Genomic DNA, 19,131 nt, shown 5'->3' with positions numbered 1-19,131 from the left:
TGGGAAGATTTGGGAAGATTTCAAAAACTTCGCTGGGCTTGCATTCTCAAGAATAATAGTGTATGACACTTTTATCCTCTATCCCAAATCTCAGATGTTTCATTTTTTTTCAACTGCTGAAATAGGGTCAATAAGATGCCTAGGTTAAATTAGGATAATTAAAAAATATAAAAATCACAGAATTTTTCAGCTTTCCCTGATTTGTGGACACATATTTTCAAATTACAGGGTGATAGATGGGACCTATTTTCACTATCAAGAGAATATAAATGAAATCTTACTTAATGGCTAATGGATTTTAGTAGTTCATGAATATAAATATTTAGCTTTATCTATTTGTATTTGCTTATATTTATTTATATTATTTTAATAGGTAATGTGTTTACTTGGTTTTAAAATCAGAAAGTATAAAATGTATAAAGGAAAAGGACCCATCTCATGATTACTGATGAGTACTCCAGATACCCAACCTTGCAGTGAAACTTTATACATTACTTGTGTACCCTCCCTAGCACCACCAGATTTAGCAATTAAAAACACGAACTCCTGATTGAGTTTAAGTTTCAGATAATCAATAAAATATTTTAAGTATATCTCAAATATTGCATGGGAAATATATATATACTAAAAGAAAACAAAACATTGTTTATAAGACATTCATATTTAAATGAGTCTCCTATACTTTTTCCTGGCAACCCTAGTTGTATTTCTGTGAAAAGTGCTTTGGAATTTTGATAGATACTATGCTGAATTAACTTATCACGTTGGCTCGAATGGACATTTTAACAATATTAATTCATTTAGTTTTTAGTATGCATACCATGAAACTTAGTGATAACAACTTAATTTTGTTTTCAAATAAAAGCTCAAGTTTTATCGCCTCCTATTTTATATTTTGATGTCACAATTTACATCTTTTATATATCAATTAAAATTATTATAGCTGGAAAATGGCGACAAGCAGGAAGGTAGGGAGGGAGAGAGTGTGAGAGAGCAAGGAAGTGATAGAGGAGTGTGTGGACGTGTGTGGTGTGTGTGTGTATGAGCTAGGGACAGTTAGATTCTGCAGGTCTTCAAAGGGGCTGCTAAACCGGGCAGTCTTAGACGGCGGAGCCCCGCTCCTTGCTCGGACACTCCTGGGCAGCCAGCACTGGGCACAGCGACCACGCCATCTTGGGAAACAGAGCTGCTTGAGACTAGGATCCTGGCCTCAGCACCACCCAGTCTGATCTCAGATGCATACCAGGACCCTGCACCACTGGGGACAGAGACCTGTGACCACAGCTTCAGACCTGCAGACACCAAAAGTTCAGAAATCCCCGCGGCAGATCCCTGAGTAACAGAGCCCATCCCCCCTTCCCACAGGCTCGCGGGCAGCACCATAGTAACTGATAGACCCACCCCTTGCAGGGGCCTCAGCACTGCCACAGGAACTTTAGCCTGGAAGTGCACTAGCACCTTGGAACTGATCCCGCTTAGGGCCGGGTTCAGGAGTCCTGGGCTGGGAGCAAATGCGCGCGCAAACACCGGGAACTGATCCTAACCGCACTGCTGGCTTTGGAGCTCTGGGCTGGGAGCAATTGTGCGAACACTGGGAATTTGTCCCACAGAGCACAGGCCCAGGGACCCCGATTCTCTGGGCAGGAGGCAGCACCAAGCACCAGTGACTTGACTGTGTTTCTTATCACCTGCGCCTGAGATCCTGATTCCCTGTGCATTCCTACTAAGAGCCAGTGACTCCAATTCTTGGTGCAAGGACACACAGAGACCCTGATTCTCAAGGCGAGGTCGCGCGAAGCAACAGAGACTCTGATACTGGATTCCTGGGGAACTCTGACTCCTGGCACATGCTAGTGGGCGCTGATTTTCAACACGCCCCAGGGGGGTCTCTGTTTCAGCACGGTGCAGGCAGGGTCCCTGATTCTAAGGGCGCGCACGAGGCAACATTGAGCGCTGGCAACACTGACTCTGAGAGAGCTTGGTTCAAACCAACCCACAACAACCACACATCTTAGTGTCAGAGCTCTTCAGTGACACTAGGGTGGTGGGAGGCTCCCACTGCACACGGCCCAGGCCCACACAACTCAACGTTTGAATCATCGGGAGATAACCAGAATGAAGAGACGACACAACACCCAGAGGAAAGACAATGAGGAGTTGCCAAGAAAGGAAATTAATGAAGTTGAAGCATGCAACATGACAGAAAAAGAATTCAGAAGAATGGTTATACAATTCATTCACCAGATGGATGAGAAAATCAACAACCTATGCAAGAGTCAGGAAGAAATGAAAAGTGATATAGCTACAATCAAAAACACCATGGAAAGTTTCAACAGCAGGCTAAAAGAAGCAGAGGACCGAATTAGTGAGTTAGAAGATAAGGCAGAGAAACAAGCTCAATCTGAACAGCAACTGGAGAAAAAAATTAAAAAGCAGGAGAAGAGCCTAAGGGAGCTTTAGGACAACATGAAACGAAGTAACATACACATAATAGGACTGCAAGAAGGACAAGAAGAGCAGCAAGGATTAGAAAATCTATTTGAAGAAATAATGACAGAAAACTTCCCAGATATGGGGAAGAAAAAAGTTACACAAGTACAGAGAGTCCCAAGCAAGATGAATCCCAAAAGACCCACACCAAGACACCTCATAATAACGATGGCAAATGTACAAGACAAAGAGAGAATCTTAAAGGCTGCAAGAGAGAAACAGAGAGTTACCTACAAAGGATCCCCCATCAGATTATCAAATGATTTCTCAACAGAAACACATCAGGCCAGAAAAGAATGGACAGAAATTTACAAAGTGATGCAAAGCAAAGGACTGAATCCAAGAATACTCTATCCAGCAAGGCTATCATTCAAAATTGAAGGGGAAATAAGAAGCTTCACAGACAAAAAAAGGCAAAGGGAGTTTATCACCACCAAGCCAGCAATGCAAGAAATGCTAAAGGGACTGGTGTAAAAAGAAGAAATAAAAAGCTCAGAAAGAAAACAGCCACACAAAAAAAGAAATGGCTACAAACAAGTACCTCTCAATAATAACTTTAAATGTAAATGGACTAAATGCTCCAACCAAAAGACATCGAGTGGCTGAATGGATAAAAAACCATGAGCCATACATTTGCTGTCTACAAGAGACCCACCTCATTAGAAGGGACTCACACAGACTGAAAGTGAAGGGATGGAAAAATATCTTTCAGGTAAATGGAAAGGAAAAGAAAGCTGGGGTAGCAATACTTATATCGGACAAAATAGACCGCAAAGTGAAGGCCATAACAAGAGATAAGGAAGGCCACTTCATAATACTAAAGGGATCAATACAACAAGAAGGTATAACCCTGGTAAACATATATGCTCCCAATGCAGGTGAACCAAAATACATAAAAAAACTCCTGGAAGATATCAAAGGAGAGATCGACAACAATACAATCATAGTAGGAGACTTTAATACACCACTGACATCACTGGATAAATCCTCTAGACAAACAATCAGCAAAGAAATAGCAATCCTAAATGACTCACTAGATCAGATGGACTTAATTGACATCTTCAGAACACTTCACCCCAAAGCCGCGGAATATACATTCCACTCAAGTGCTCATGGGACAGATTCAAAAATAGACCACATATTGGGTCACAAACAAAGTCTCCCCAAATTCAAGAAGATTGAAATCATACCAAGCATCTTCTCAGACCACGATGGCATAATATGAGAAATAAACTACAATAAAAACAACCCCAAATACTCAAACACTTGGAAGCTGAATAGCATGTTATTAAATATTGATTGGGTTACCAATGAGATCAAAGAAGAAATTAAAAACATCCTGGAAACTAATGACAATGAAAACACAACAATCCAAAACCTATGGGACACAATGAAAGCAGTCTTGAGAGGGAAGTTTATAGCTCTACAGGCCTATCTCAAAAAACAAGAAAAAATAGTAGTAAATCATCTAACTCTACAACTCAAAGAATTAGAAAGAGAGCAACAAGAAAACCACAGTGTGAGCAGAAGGAAGGAGATAATAAAGATTAGAGCAGAAATAAATGACATAGAGACAAAAAAAACAATACAGAAAATCAATGAAACCAAGAGCTGGTTCTTTGAAAGGATAAACAAGATTGACAAACCTCTAGCCAGGCTCACCAAGAAGCAAAGAGAGAGGACCCAAATAAACCAAATCAGAAATGATAGAGGCAAAATAACAACAGACCCCACAGAAATACAAATGATTGTTAAAAAATACTATGGACAGCTCTTCTCCAACAAACTAGACAACCTGGAGGAAATGGACAAATTCCTAGAAAAATACAACATTCCAAAACTCAATCAGGAAGAATCTAAAAATCTCAATAGGCCAATAACTATGGAAGAAATAGAAGCAGTCATCAAAAAGCTTCCAGCAAACAAAAGCCCAGGACCAGATGGCTTCACAGGGGAGTTTTACCAAACATTCAAGGAAGAACTAAAACCTATCCTCCTCAGACTACTACAAAAAATTCAAGAGGAAGGAACACTTCTGAGCTCATTCTATGAAGCCAGCATCACCCTAATACCAAAACCAGGTAAAGACAACACAATGAAAGAGAATTACAGGCCAATATCCCTCATGAACATAGATGCCAAAATCCTCAACAAAATCTTAGCAAATTGGATCCAGCAGTACATCAGAAAGATCATACACCATGACCAAGTAGGATTTATCCCAGGGATGCAAGGATGGTTCAATATCCGAAAATCAGTAAACGTGATACAGCACATAAACAAATTGAAAGAAAAAAACCACATAGTGATATCAATTGATGCAGAAAAAGCGTTTGACAAAATTCAACACCCATTTTTATAAAAACTCTCAGCAAGGTGGGAATAGAAGGATCATACCTCAACATAATAAAAGCCATATATGACAAACCCACAGCCAACATCATACTCAATGGACAAAAACTAACACCATTTCATCTAAGAACAGGAACAAGACAGGGATGCCCACTCTCACCACTCCTGTTCAACATAGTACTGGAAGTATTAGCCATTGCAATTAGACAAGAAGAAGAAATAAAAGGCATCCGAAATAGAAAAGAAGAAGTAAAACTGTCCTTATTTGCAGATGACATGATATTATACATAAAAAACCCTAAAGACTCCATCAAAAAACTATTAGACTTAATAAAAGAATTCGGCAATGTAGCAGGATACAAAATTAACGCCAAGAAATCTATGGCATTTCTATACACCAATAGTGAACTTGCAGAAAGAGAGACTAAAAAAACAATCCCATTTACCATCGCACCAAAAAAATTAAGCTACCTAGGAATAAACTTAACTAAAGAGGTAAAAGACCTCTACTCAGAAAACTACAGGAAGTTGAAAAAAGAGATAGAGGAAGACATAAAGAGATGGAAGAACATACGGTGTTCTTGGATTGGTAGAATCAACATCATTAAAATGTCCATACTACCCAAAGCAATCTATAAATTCAACGCACTTCCCATTAAAATACCAACGGCCTACTTCACAGATCTAGAACGAACTCCAAAAATTCACCTGGAATAAAAAAAGACCCCGAATAGCTGCAGCGATCCGGAGAAAGAACAAAGTAGGTGGGATCTCAATACCAGATATCAAGCTGTATTACAAAGCCACTGTTCTCAAAACTGCCTGGTACTGGCACAAGAACAGATATATAGATCAATGGAATAGAATAGAGAGCCCAGAAATAGGCCTGAACCAATATGCTCAATTAATATTTGACAAAGGAGGCAAGAACATACAATGTTGCCAAGATAGTCTCTTCAATAAATGGTGTTGGGAAAATTGGACAGATATATGCAAGAAAATGAAACTAGACCACCAACTTACACCATACACAAAAATACACTCAAAATGGATAAAGGACTTAAATATATGATGGGAAACCATAAAAATACTAGAAGAATCCAAAGGCAACAAAATCTCAGACATATGCCGAAGCAACTTCTTCTCCGATACAGATCCTAGGGCATTGGAAACTAAAGAGAAAATAAACAAATGGGACTACATCAAAATAAAAAGCTTCTGCACAGCAAAAGAAACCATCAACAAAACAACAAGAAAGCCCACTACATGGGAGAACATATTTGCCAATGTTATCACTGATCAGGGTTTAATCTCCAACATTTATAGGGAACTCATACAACTCAACAAAAGGAAGATAAACAATCCAATCAAAAACTGGGCAAAGGACCTAAATAGACACCTTTCAAAAGAGGACATTCAGAAAGCCAAGAGACATATGAAAACATGCTCAAAGTCACTAGTCATCCGAGAGATGCAAATCAAAACAACAATGAGGTACCATCTCACACCTGTCAGAATGGCTATCATCAACAAATCAACAAACGACAAGTGCTGGAGAGGATGTGGAGAAAAAGGAACACTTGTGCACTGCTGGTGGGAATGCAGACTGGTGCAGCTACTCTGGAAGACAGTATGGAGTTTCCTCAAAAAACTAAAAATGGAACTCCCATTTGACCCTGTGATCCCACTTCTAGGAATATATCCCAAGAAAACAGAAACACCAATCAGAAAGGATACATGCACCCCTATGTTCATAGCAGCACAATTCACCATAGCTAAGATCTGGAAACAGCCTAAGTGCCCATCAGTAGATGAATGGATTATAAAACTGTGGTACATCTACACGATGGTATACTATGCTGCTGTAAAAAAGAAGGAACTCTTACCATTTGCATCAGCATGGATGGAACTGGAGAGCATTATGCTAAGTGAAATAAGCCAGTCAATGAAGGAAAAATACCACATGATCTCACCCATTTATGGATAATAAAGACCATAATAAACTTTTGAACAAAAATAGATACAGAGGCAGAGCTGCCTCAAACAGACTGTCAAACTACAGCGGGAAGGCCGGGGAGGGTTGGGGTGCAGGAGGGGGGCGGTGTAAGAGATCAACCGAAGGACTTGTATGCATGCATATAAGCATAACCAATGGACATAAGACACTGGGTGGTAGGGGAGGCTGGGGGATTGTCAAGGGTGGGGAAAAAAAAGGAGACATATGTAATACTCTTTGTAATACTTTAAGCAATTAAAAAAAATAAAAGAATTAAAAAAAATTATTATAGCTATATTTATTTTGAATTCTTTGTATTTTTAATCTTAATACTATATTATCATTACAAGATAATAATATTTTAAATTTGACTATATGTCTGCCTTATCAATTAGTTTTATATTTTCATATGACTCATTTTATTAGTCACCATCCTTTCTTTTCAGCCTGAAGAACTCCTTTAGCATTTCTTGTAAGACAATTGTAGTACTAATGAACTGCTCTTGTTTTTTTAATGTCTTTCTGTGTCCTTCAATTCTGAAGAACAGCTTTGCAGGGTAAAATATGCTTGGTTGCCAGGTTTTTTTTTTCCTTTCAGCACATTGAGTATAACATCTCACTCCTTTTGGCTTGCAAGGTTTCTGCTGAGAAATCTGCTATAGCCTAAAGGCTATTCCCTCATATGAGATGAGCTTCTCTTCTCTTGCTGCCTTCAAGATTTTCTCTTTGTCTTTGATTTTTGACAATCTATAATAATAAAAGCATAATATACTAATTAGACTTGATGTCCTTCCAGACAACCTTCCCGATGAAGCCTGGGCTGCGAGGGAAGCCTGGGTCCTGGGTGCTAGAGGGAAGCTGGTGCTGGCAGCTGGGGGAAGGAAGGCCTACTCTCGCACGAATTTCATGCATTGGGCCTCTAGTTTTATTATAATATATCTTCCTTGAGTTGATCCTGATGGGGCTGTATGAGCTTCATGACCCTGAATGTCTTTATCTCTTCCTATATTTGGGAAGTTTTTAGCCATTATTTGTTTAATAAGTTTTCTGTCCTATTCTACTTTTCTTTTCCTTCTGGGATTTTCATAATGTAAATATTGTTTATTTTGATAGTTTCCCTTAAGCCCCAGGTTTCTTTCACTTCTTTTCATTCTTTTTTTCCCTCCTCTAACTAGATATCTTTAAATAACCTCTTAAAGTTTGTTGATTCTTCTATTTGACTGAGTCTACTGATGAAGATCTCTATTTTACTTTTTAGTTCATTCACTGTATTTTTCAGCTCCAAGTTTTCTGTTTGGTTCTTTTTATATTTTCTAACAATTCATTGAACTTCTAATTTTGTTCCTGTATTGGTTTCTTGATTTTAAAAAATTGTCTGTGTTCTCTTGCTGCTCACTGAGCTTTATTAGAGAAACTATTTTTAATTCTTTGTCAAGCAATTCATGAATCTCCATTTCTCTGGGTTCAGTTACTGAAAGTTTATTGTATTCCTTTGGTGGTGTCATGTTTCCCTAATTTTCATGATCCCTCTAGCCTTACATAGGTGTGTGTGCATTTGAAGAAGCAATTGCCTCTCCTAGACTTTATGGACTGGCTTTGGCAAGAAAATACCTTCACATGCAGGTGGAGACACGTAGGGTCTAATGGTGTGAAACACCAAGTGTGGAGACATGTGGCAGCAGTATGGCCAGGGGTCATGGTGTTTTCTTGGCTCAGGCAGCTGAGTCCTAACATGAATAAATGCATGATCTTCTGTGGTGAGAGCTAGGGAGGATCCTCAGTGGTTACAAGGTTTATTGGGGCCTCATCAGTGCTGGTGGTAAGCAGCGGGTCGTGAGCCACATGCGGCTCTTTGGCCCCTTGAGTGTGGCTCTTCCACAAAATACCGACTTCTGCACATGGGCCACGAAGTTTCAATCACACTGTACATGCGCGCCAGCATGTGGTATTTTGTGGAAGAGCCACAATCAAGGGGCCACAGAGTCGCATGTGGCTCGCAGCCAGTTTGCCGACCACTGGACTAGGTCAAGTGGTGGTGTTGGTGATTGGAGCTAGTGATGTGTACATGCTTGACTGTGAGGGTCAACAGCGATTGCCTGTGAGGTGGCAGAGGCTGGCTGCAGACACTTTTGCAGTGGTGAGGGCTAGAGTGAACAACAGAGGCTAAGGCCAACTGTAGGTGCATATGCAGCTGCTGGGGCCATAGCTGGTAGTGTGCATCTGCACTGTAAGGGCAAATCATGAGAATGTGTGTATGGCTGCAGGGACCTGGGCTGTTGGTATGCACTCATGTGACTGTAAAGTGGAGTAAAATATTTAAAATGTTGGGAGAAAATTACCAACCTAGAATTCTGAACCTTGAAAGATTATCTTTAAAAAAAACAAAGAATTTCTCATACAAACAAATCATTAAAGAATTTTTTGTCAGTATATTTGACTTGCAAGAAATGTTAAAAGAATTTCTTCAGAGAGAAATAAAATTATATAGGTCAGAAACCTGTATCTGGGATAATCATCATAATTAAACTATATATACTGTGTTTATAATATATTATAATTATAGCACATAATATTTCTAAACAGCATCTTCTAGAACTATATTTAAAATCATTAAAGTATGAATAAAGTTTCTATTTTATTTTCCTAACTATAATCTGTTGTAAAATTATATCATTTCTTATTCTTCCCCTCTTTTTTCTTTATCATCCAATTTCTGATAATGTTATATCTCTTAGTGCCTATCCTTTTACTTTTTACTTGAGTTTTTAGCATTATGTGGTCTAGAATCTTTGTCTCTAAGCTATTAAAGATTAAACAACAGCATTTCAGCTCTCAGTATTTTTTTTAATTTAAATTCTTTATCATTAAAATTATTACATATTTCTCCTTTTTCTTCCATTGACCCCTCCCTGGCCGTTCCCACCCACTAGCAGATGCCCTCACTACTGTCTGTGTCCTTGGGTTGTGCTCATACTCGTGCATACAAGTCCTTTTGTTGATTTATTACCATCACCACCACCCTGACCCAGGCCTTCCCTCTGTGGTTAGAAGGTCTGTTCAGTGCTTCTACATCTCTGGATCTATTTTTGTTCATCAGTTTATGTTGTTCATTATATTCCACAAATGAGAGAGATCAGGTGATATTTATCTTTCTCTGACTGGCTTATTTTTCTTAGCATAATGCTCTCCAGGTCCATCCATACTGTTGCAAATGGTAAGAGTTCCTTCCTTTTTACAGCAGCGTAGTATTCCATTGTGTAGAAGTCCACAAGTTTTGAAACCACTTATCTGCTGATGGGCACCTAGGCTGTTTCCAAATCTTAGCTATTGTAAATTATGTTGCTATGAACATAGGGGTGCGTATATCCTTTCTGATTGGTGTTTCTGATTTCTTGAGATATATTCCTAGAAGTGGGATTACTGGGTCAAATGGGAGTTCCATTTTAAATTTTTTGAGGAAACTCCATACTGTTTTCCATGGTGGCTGCACCAGTCTGCATTCCCAGCAGCAATGCACAAGTGTTCCTTTTTCTCCACATCCTCACCAGCACTATCATTTGTTGAAGATAGCCATTCTGACAGGTGTGAGATGGTACCTCATTGTTGTTTTGATTTGCATCTCTTGGATGATTAGTGACTTTGAGCATATTTTTATGTCTCTCGGCCTTATGTATGTCCTCTTTCAAAAAGTGTCTTTTAGATCCTAGCCCATTTTTTGATTGTATTGTTTATCTTCCTTTTTTTAAGTTATATGAGTAAGCTATAAGTTATAGTGAGTAAACCCTTATCGGAAATAACACTGGCAAATATGTTTTCCCATGCAGTGAGCTCTCTTGTTATTTTGTTGATGGTTTCTTTTGCTGTGTAGAAGCTATTTATTTTGATACTAGAGGCCCAAGGCATGAGAATTCATGCAATGGAGGGGGGTTCCTCAGCCCGGCCTGCCCCCTCCCACAGTCCGGGAACCCTCAGGGGCGGGAGGCAACCGGGCGAGCAGGGGAAGGTGATGCCCCCATCACACCACTGCTGCTGCCACTGCTGGCAGTGCAAGCCTCGGCCAGCCCCGGTTACCTAAGCCTCAGGCGGCCCTGGGCGGCTGGGAAGCCACCATCCAAGGCTTGCCTGCACCTCAGTCCTGCCCTGGGCAGCTGTGGGACTGAAGGGACTGGGGGACTCTGGAGGCAGGCGCAAGACAAGGTGGACAAGCTTGGGGAGAGCCAATTTAAAGATATTGCTATGAGATATGTCTGATATCTTGCTGCCTATGGATTTTTTTAAGATTTTTATGGTTTCCTGTTTTATATTTAAGTCCTTTATTAATTTTGAGATTATTTTTGTGTATGGTATAAGTTGGTAGTCTAGTTTCATTTTTTTGCATGTATCTGCAATTTTCCCAACACCATTTGTTGAAGAGACTGTCTTGACTCCATTGTATGCTCTTGCCTCCTTTGTCAAATATTATTTGAGCATAATGGCTTGTGTCGATTTCTGGGTTGTCTGTTCTGTTCCATTGGTCTATATGTCTGTTCTTCTGCCAGTACCAGGCAGTTTTGAGAACCGTGGCTTGGTAATGTAGCTTGATATCTGGTATTGTGATCCCTCCAACTTTGTTCTTCTTTCTCAGCATTGCTGTGGCTATTCAGGGTCTTTTTTTATTCCATAAGAATTTTTGGAGTTTGTTCTGGGTCTGTGAAATATACCATCGGTTTTTTAATGGGGATTGCATTAAACCTATGGATTGCTTTGGGAAGTATGGACATTTTAATGATGTTGATTCTACCAATCCATGAACACGGTATATTCTTCTATTTGTTTATGTATTCCTCTATCTCTTTATTCGACGTCTTGTAATTTTCTGAGTACAGGTCTTTACTTCCTTAGTTAAGTTTATTCCTAGGTATCTTAATTTTTGTGTTGCAATGGTAAATCGGATTGTTTTTTTAGTTTCTCTTTCTGTTAGTTCATTATTGGCATATAAAAAAGTTATAGATTTCTGGGTGTTAATTTTGTATCCTGCTACATTGCCAAATTCATGTATTAAGTCTATTAGTTTTTTATGGAGTCTTTAGGGTTTTCTATGTACAATATGATGTCATCTGTGAAAAAGGATAGTTTTACTTCATCTTTTCCAATTTGGATGCCTTTTATTTCTACTTCTTGTCTGATTGCTATGGCTAGCATTTCCAGTACTATGTCAAACAGGAGTGAAAGTGGTCATTCCTGTCTTGTTCCTGTTCTTAGAGGAAATGAGTTTAGTTTTTGCTTATTGGGTATGATGTTGGCTGTACGTTTGCCATATAAGGCTATTATGTTGAAATATGATTCCTCTATTCCCACTCTGCTCAGAGTTTTTTCAACAATTTATATGATTATGTGTTTTTTATCTCTCAATTTGTTCATGTGCTGTATCACGTCTATTGATTTGCAGATAATGTACCAGTCTTGCATCCCTGGAATAAATTCCACTTGGTCAGGGTATATGATCTTTCTAATGTAATGCTAGATCCAATTTGCTAGAATTTTGTTGAAGATTTTAGCATTTATGTTCATCAGAGATATTAGCCTGTAATTCTCTTTCTTTGTAGTGTCTTTATCTGATTTGGGGACTAGGGTAATTCTGGCTTCATATAAAAAGCTTGGAAGTGTGCCTTCATCTTGAATTTTATGAAATAGTCTGAGGAGATTTGGTTTAATTATTCTTTGAATGCTTGGTAAAACTCCCCTGTGAAGCCATCTGGACCAAAGCTTATGTTTGCTGGAAGTTTATTATTATTATTATTATTATTATTATTATTACTGCTTCAATTTCATCAGTAGTTATCAGCCGATTCAGATTTTTTGATTATTTCTGATTGAGTTTTGGAGATTGTATTTTTCTCGGAACATGTCCATTTCATCTAGCTTGCCCAGTTTTTTGGAGTAAAGTTGTTTGTAGTATTTTTTTTTTTACAATCCTTTTTATTACTGTGGCATCCGTTGTTACTTCACCTCTTTCATTTCTGATTTTGTTTATTTCTGTCCTCTCTGTTTCTTGATGAGCCTGGCTAGAAGTTCATCAATCTTGTTTATCTGTTTAAAGAGCCTGCTCTTGGTTTTATTGATCTTTTGTATTTTTTTTTTTGGGGGGGGTCCTCTATTTCATTAATTCTGTCTGATATTTATTATTTCCTTCCTTCTGCTTACTCTGGGCTTTTCTTGTTGCTCCTTTTCTAATCCTTTAAGTTGTAGGGTTAGGTAATTTATTACCATTTTTTTTCTTGTTTTTTGAGGTAGGTCTGTAGAGTTATGAACTTCCCTCTCAGGACTCCATTCACTGTGTCCCATAGATTTTTGATTATTGTGTTTTCACTGTCATTTTTTGCCATTATGCTTTTTATTTCTTCTTTGATCTCTTTGGTAAAATAATCATTGTTTAATACCATGCATTGCTTGATTTTTTTCATTGTTTTTATTGTAGTTGATTTCTAATTTTATGCCATTTTGATTTGAGTAGATGCTTCATAAGATTTCTATCTTCTTTTATTTGAAGAGACTTTGCCTGTGCTTCAGTATGTGGTTTATCTTTGAAAATGTCCTATGTACACTTGAGAAGATTGTATATTCTGTAACTTTGGGGTGAAATGTTTTGAAGATGTCAATTAATTCCATCTGATCTAGTTAGTCATTTAGGATTGCTGGTTCTTTGCTGATTTTTTGTTTAGAGGATTTATCCAGTGGTTTCATTGGGGTTTTAAAGTCCCCTACTATGATTGTATTGCTGTTAAACTCTCCTTGATATCTTCCAGAAGTGTTTTTATGTATTTGGGTGCTCCTGCTTTGGGAGCATATAATTTTACCAGAGTTATATCCTCTTGTTGTATTGCTCCCTTTAATATTATGAAGTGGCCCTCCTTATGTATTTTTACGGCCTTCTCTCTGAGGTCTATTGTGTCTGATATAAGTATTACTACCCCTGCTTTTTTTTCATTTCCCTTCGTGTGAAAATTGCTTTTCCATTCCTTCACTATCAGTCTGTGTGTGTCCTTTGTTCTAAGTTGGGTCTCTCATAGACAGCAAATATATGGGTAATGTGTGCTTATCCATTCAGCTACCCTATGTCTTTTGATTGAAGCATTTAATCCATTTATGTTTAAGGTTATTATTGATAGGTACTTGTTGGTTGCCATTTTTATTCATTATGCCTGTGTTCCACCTTTCTTCTCTATTTCTTCTTTTTACAGCAGTCCCTTTAGCATTTCTTGCATTGCTGGCTTAGTAATAAATACCCTTAGCCATTTTTTTGTCTGTGAAGCTCCTGATTTCACCTTCAATTTTGAATGATAGCCTTGCTAGATATAGTATGTTTATATCCAGTCCCTTGCTTTCAATGATTTTGTATACTTCATTCCATTCCCTTCTGGCCTGATGTGTTTCTGTTGAGAAATCAGTTGTGAGTCTAATGGGAGATTCCTTGTAGGTAACATTCTATCTTTCTCTGGCAGTCTTTAACATTCTTACTTTGTCATTGATGTTTGCCAATTTAATTGTGATGTATCCTAGTGTCTGTCTTTTTGGGTTCATCTTGTTTGGGACTCTGTGTGCTTCTTGGACTTGTGTGACTTCTTTCTTCTCCAAATCAGGGAAGTTTTCTATCATTATTTCTTCAGACAGTTTTTCTTTCCTTGCTCCTCTTCTTGTCCTTCTGGCACCCCTATTATGAGGATGTTGTTTTGTTTTGTATTGTCCCAAAGCTCCCTTAGGCTCTCAGTTGCTGCTCTGCTTGTGTGTTTTTCTACCTGTCTTCTAACTCTCTGATATGGTCCTCAGCTTCTTCTAGTCTACTGTTGAAACTTTCCATTGTGTTCTTTATTGCAGCTATGTCATTCTTTATTTCTTCTTTATTCTTCTTCATTTCCTTTTGATTCTTACACATGTTGTTGAATTTGTCTTCCATTCTTTTCAGCATCTTTATAACCCTTGCTCTGAATTCATTATCTGGCAAATTGCTTGCCTTCATTGCATTTATATCCTCTTCTGGTGATTTCGTCTTTTCTTTTGTGTGGGGTTATTTCTTTGTCTCCCCATTTTTGCTGTTCTTTTGTGGTTGTTTCTATGTATTAGTTCAAACTTCTATGTCACCTACATTTTTTGAGTTTGTCTAATATAGGAGATGCTTTTTGGGACCCAGTGGTCCAATCTCTCATGTATTCTGGCCTGGGTATCCTATGGATGCACCCTACTAGGGATATTTGGGTTCTCTTGGTGTAGTTGGGACTTGAGTGTTATTGTCCTGTTCATGGATGGAGTCTCCTCTCAGGGTGTCTGGTTATGTGGCTCACTCTCTACCATGTTTACTGAACAGCACAAAATACAACTCAACCAGACACAACACAAAGGGAACAAAACATGCATGTACCTACAACATTGATAACCACAATAAAAGTTACCACTAGATAAAAGAGAATTAAGCGAGAGAAAAGAGAGCAAAAATGAAAAAGAAAAAAGGTAAGAAAGAAAAGAAAAAGAAGCAGAAGAAAAAAGAAGAAAATATGGGGAGGAAACACCACAAAACAAATAAACCAAGAAATGCAAACAACAAACTCCCCGAAAAAGGGCGGGGCAGTATCTGTAGAGATAGAGCTTATATACAGAAAGTAAGGTTAAGGAATTGAATGAATAGGGGACAGACCATGGTTTAGTATAGCGAAGGTAGAAACAGAATGAATGGATAAGTAGGAAATAAAAAGATAAAAATAATCTTTTTTTCCCTCAATTTACCCATCTATTTATTCATCTCTTTTTGGAAAAGGAAAATAGAGGAGAGAGTAGATAGGCTTGAGTTTAGTGAGTGAAACTAATTAAACAATTAGGAGAAGAGACCCAGCGAGGAGTTGAAAAACAAAAGCATAGAAAAAATTGACTAGCAAAGAAAGAGAAAAGAGTAGGATGCATAGACTTGGAGCAGGGGAGAGGAAATTAGATATATGAGTAAGTCAACAGAAACTACAATAATGATAACATGTTGATAGAGCAGATAAAGAAGATCATTTTTTAACAAGGGAGAAAAAGAAAGGAAAAGGAAAACTAAAGTAGGGATAGAAGAGAGAATAGGATGAAAAAGGGAAAAGTGAGGAAGAAAAGGGTGGAAAAAAATAAAAAAAATAAGATAAGATAACAATAGTAAAATAATAAAAATAAAATGAAAAAAAATAATACAAAAAATAAAAGATAAAAAAATAAAACAAACAAAAAAAGGTAAAAAAATTTTTAATAAAAGATAAAAAAATAAAAAAGTGAAGTGTTATTCACTTCAGCTGAGTTTTACTAGTAATGTCCTATAAGGTCTGGTTTAAGACCCCATTCTTCTGTTCTGTCTGCCACTTCTCAGTTTCCTGTTAGGTAGTCAGCATCGTGTTGAAGTTCCAAGCCATCTACTGCTCCTCTGTGTCTGTCTTCACAGCCTTGGCAGCAAGCAGGCAGGATCAATCCGCCTGCTGTGCCTGTCTGCATGCTGTCAATCTTGATCACTCCAGCGTCTGTTTTTGACAGGGTTTTAAGTTGGGGTGGTGCTGTATTTCTTTCAGGGGCTGAATGGCCCCTCCTCAACACAGTCACCAGGGCTCCCTGGAGCTATTTAGAGTCTTTATTTCCTCTGCAAATCTTGAGACTGGGTGTGGCTGCACTAGCTGCCATAAGACTGAAGGAGGGGCTGCTCTTCAGGAAAAAAAAAAAAGGCTGCTTAGGTTTGGAGAGTCCCGAATGTCCCAGTGCCGGATTCCTGGTCACCTCTCCCTGATCTGCTCCTCTCCACAGCCTCTCCACAGCCTCCACAAAACTGAGCCTCCACCAGCACTGCAGCCTTGGTGAGTGCTTGTAATGGAAAGGTCCTATGAACTGGGTTTAGTGATAAAAGCCAAGACAAAACAGAGGCAAAACAACCACGTGACTGCAAGTTTCTCTTCCCCTGGCACTGCTAGACTTGGGCAGTTCTTCAGGCCACCTTTCTGGGAACAACCTCTCATGGCTGTGGACTTAGATCTAGATTCCCCAGCCTCCGAAGCCCTGTGGACTTCTTTTCCACAGTCAGACCGTAGGCCTGTCCTCAAGGGACGCAGACTTGGTGCAGTGTAACTTCTTTCTGATCCTCTCGGCCTGGTGGTCGCATGTCTCTCTCCAGCCCAGAACCCCAATCCAACCATTCTGCAGGCGTCCTCTGTCCTTTCTGGCTGTGAATTGTCTCACCAGGTGTGTCTAATTCACCAATTCCAGGTGGATATTATTTGATTTATCACTTCTATCACTCTGGGACAAGGCTCATGACACGTCTATTTATTTGGCTGCCATTTTTTTTCCTCCCTCTTAGTATCTTTTCCACTCCTAATTTTTGTTTATTGTACAATTTTTACATTCTCAATATAACATCTTCCCCCCACCAATCACCCTATTTCTGTTAGTTCTATAGATACATACACATGCTGCTCACCTTTAGTCTCATTGTTGCAGGGCAGGTTTCCTAATTATTATCTTTGCTGAGAACTCATCCTCAGTTTCACTAAGAAGGAGTCATAGAAACAATGTTACCTGAATCTTTTGTATTAAACCTGGTTTGTTTGTTGCCTTTATGCATTAAGAATGCTTGAAGAGCAACCTGTGTTATTTTGTTTTCCCTGAGGTGACTTACTCATCAATAAATGCTTGAATTTCACTAAACCCCTCTTATTTTAGTATCATCAATGTTATGTACTTTTATTCTACATAGATTTTCAAGCATATGACATTATAATTATTGTTCTGTAAAGAAGTAGTCATTAGATTTACCTATAAATTCATTATATTCATTATTGTTTATTCCCTTCTGCAGTTCCACATTTCCACCATTTTTCAATTGTTTGATAATTTATTATTTCATTGCAGGTTGTTTGCCAGTGAATATTTCAGTTTCTCTGTATCTAAAGGTCTTTATTTTTCAGAGATTGATTTTGCCAAATAAAGGGTTCTGGATTGGCCATTATAATCTTTAGCATGTTAAAGTTGTCATTTCATTTTCATTGTATTTAGATAATTTCTGTTGAGAATTCAGCTTTCAGGACCATTGTTGCTCCTTTTTAAGACATTGTATCTATTTTCCCTTGGATACTTCCCAAATTTTCTTTTTTTGCCTTTTAGAAGTTTTATTATGCTGCTAATGTACATATGGATGGTTTTTCTTTTAATTTAATTGTGCCTGTGGCCCACAGTTAATTTTTCTTTAATCTTTGACTTGCATCTTTTGTCAGTTGTGAACATTTAGAGCTATATATACTCAAATATTGTATCTGTTCCATGGCCTCTCTTCTCTATCTGGAATTACAATTATATACATTTAAGATCTTTTGCAATGTCATTTCTCTATTTTTTCATACTTTTTTATTATTTAAAGTTTCTTTCTGTATTTCAAAAAAGGGTATTTTTTACAGACAAATCCTGCAGCTTACTAACCCATTCTACTGTGACTGACCTGCTGTTCAAATTGTTTAGTTTCTGATTTCAGTTATTTTATTTTATAGCTTAATAATTTCCATTTGGTTCTGTTTAATAGATTTTCATTCCATCTTGTTTCTTATTCATTTGAAGGTATTAATCAATAATTCTTTATCACCTGGGAGCTGCAGCTAGTCTCTATTTTTTTCTCTCTTGGGTTTTGATCAGCTGGTTCTGTCTCTTAAGGGCTGGATAATGAATGGAGGACATTGTGTACAATTGTTATAGAGAAGTGAAAAATATTACCTTCACCTACAGATTATTTCCTTTAATCCGGAAGACAGAATAGGGAAAATCAACTTGATCCATTTGCGAAAATGATGCAAAAAGGGCTTCTATCCAGGTGAAGGACAATCTATTTCTATTTTGCTCTTTCTCTTAGAAAAATCACATTTTGGAGATCTCACCTGAAAGCTCATAGTGTTTACATGGCTCCTCCTTTTAGTCTTGTCCTGTACTTCAATGTTTGTATTCCCAGCCTAATACTTAATTACCACCTTCAATTTGTCTATAATTGTCATTGTAGTTTTGTTTGATTTTGTGGCCTCCCACCCCCACTAGTTCCCCTCACCCCATCCAGCTCGAGAGCAAGCAAATGGCTCTCTGGGAAATACTGTCACCTCTCTATGATGACTATTTATCCAGGCTTTTCACTCAAATCCAGGCTGCCTTGGAACATCAACATTTGTCTCTCTGATTCTGTGAAATTGCTATTGTCTCTGCCACTGCTTTCATGTCCTTAGAAATTGGAAAATACCTAGAGGAGGAAAATGGTGAGTGACATAAGCCTCCCC

This window comes from Myotis lucifugus, unplaced genomic scaffold (assembly GCF_000147115.1).
Source record: "Myotis lucifugus unplaced genomic scaffold, Myoluc2.0 scaffold_19, whole genome shotgun sequence".
NCBI lineage: Eukaryota > Metazoa > Chordata > Mammalia > Chiroptera > Vespertilionidae > Myotis > Myotis lucifugus.
This window is presented reverse-complemented; position numbering follows the sequence as displayed.